The following is a 2,194-nucleotide window of genomic DNA, read 5'->3' on the forward strand; positions in this document are numbered from 1 at the left end:
AGAGAGAGAGAGAGAGACAGAGAGAGAGAGAGACAGAGAGAGAGAGAGACAGAGAGAGAGAGGAGAGAGAGACAGCCCTTCCTCGGCCTTCTTGTTCAGGCCCTCAGTGGATGGGATCATGCAGTCTTTACTCAACAGACTGATTTAAATGCTCATCTCTTTTGGGAACACCCTCACAGACACACCCAGAAGAATGTTTCACCAGCTATCTGTTCATCTCTCTGCCCCATCAAGTTGACAGGTAAAATTAACCATCACAAGACAAAAGGAAAAAGACTGGAAGGAAAATTGAAAATAATTGTAATTGATTGTATTGACATCACCGGATTGTGGCTAAATTCATTTTTTTCCTTCCTGACTTTCTCGTCATTTTGGCATTTAACATCAAAATAGATTTTTAAAGTACGTTAAACCTCTGCTGTTGTGATCACTGCTGTAAGCTCAGACCAGGGTTGCCTGTCCTTTCTGGAACCCTAATTTCAGTCTTATAGGGTGGGGAGTCAGTAACAGTGGGGGGATGACCCCAGCAAGGGCAAACATGGGCCATTCTTGGGGTACAGTTGGCCTCTCCCCACAGAGTCCTACACTTATTTTGTCCCAATCACCTGAAAGTCTGGCTTCCTTTTTACTCTTCTCCGTATACTCTTCCACTTATTCATTCATTCATCAGGTATTTATTAAGCAACTTTCTATGAGCAATGAGGCACGTTGGGCCCTGGGCATCACAGAGTGAGCATTGGGCCCTGAGTTTCCTGCTCTGGCTTACAAAGGGCATAGATAGTTAAACAAATGGGGGCAGAACAGGAACAATAATGTGTTATTGGAGCTCAAGGCCAAGAACCTGAGCGTCAAGGACGAGAGGCTTCCTGGAGGAGGGGATGTATCTGAGGTACGTCTCAAAGGAAAGTTGCAAGATAAGTAGCCAAAGACTTTCTGCAAAGGAGCGATGCCGGGAAGGCGTGGAGGATTCCGAGTCATGGAGGGCAGTGCCTGTTGTTTATAGGATGTCAGACAAAGCCAAGGGTGCAGGAGGAGGGGACATTTTAAAGCAGGTGTGGTCACACTTTGAAGGGTCTGCTCTGCCCTGCAAAGGAGTGTGGACTCCTCCGACAGACAGTGGGTTGCCTGGGTCTTAGCTGCTGGTTTTTTTCTCAAGAGAGTTCTCGTGGCCATTATAACGATAGGGCCAGAGCAAGAGCCAGAGGAGCAGCAAGAAGGCCGGTGAGGGCGGGGTGACAAAAAGGACCCAGCAGTGGGTGTCACTGGGATCCTACGTTACTATGACTTGCAGATCAGTCAGGTGGGAGCATGAGGGTGGGAAAGCCAGTGGTCCATCCATCTCTCCAGGGTGAACACATTCCCATGCCAGCATACCCCCTGTGTCCTCAATACCCCTCTATTTCTGCTGCTGACACTGTCCTTATGGTGTCCCTCCCACCTGTGTGGCTGGAATGCCTCTTCCAAGGCTCAGCGTGGGGCTCAACTCCCTCAGGAAACTTCCCCCTGAGGTTCCTTGAAGGACGTGCTCCCTCCTCTGACTCCCGGCCCCGAGTCTGACACTCCACCACCCTGGTTTTGCTCTGTTACTTACATGTTTTAAACATGTGTCATGTCTCTTAAAGTACAAAGTAAGCTCATTGTGGAATGATGACATGAATTACATACACCCTTTCTGTAACATGGAAGCCAGAGTCAATAGATGACTGAATGATTGGTTCATTGTCAATGTGTCAGGAGGCATATCGGACATCTGTCTGTCTGCTGTCTTCAGTGTTACTGGGTGGTGGGCCCTGGACGTGAACTCACAGTGAAAATCGGGTCACTTCACCTCGCTGGATTTTCATTTTCTCATCAGTGAAATGGCAAGGACTAACCCACCATTCACTCCTTTCACCTTTTATCGACAGTGCGGCCCCCTTTCAAGTGTGGGCCTGTTTATGTGCAGTAGAAACCGTGAACCAAACCCTCGTATTCCCTCCTCCTCCCGCCTGCTCCTCCTCCCCTTCGGTCCACAGTAGCCTTAGAAAAAGTGAAAAGTGTTGACCCCCTCCACACTCCGGCTGGGTGGTTTCTTCAAAGGCAAACCCCGCCACAGTTCCAGGATGGCAGACATGGAGGTTTGACGGCTCTGGGTCTGGGCACTGCTCATGTCTGCACAGGCTGTGGCTGGGTCCAGGCTGAGGTCTGGGTCAGG

The sequence above is a fragment of the Rhinolophus hipposideros genome (genome assembly GCF_964194185.1).
Source record: "Rhinolophus hipposideros genome assembly, chromosome: 26".
NCBI classification, from domain to species: domain Eukaryota; kingdom Metazoa; phylum Chordata; class Mammalia; order Chiroptera; family Rhinolophidae; genus Rhinolophus; species Rhinolophus hipposideros.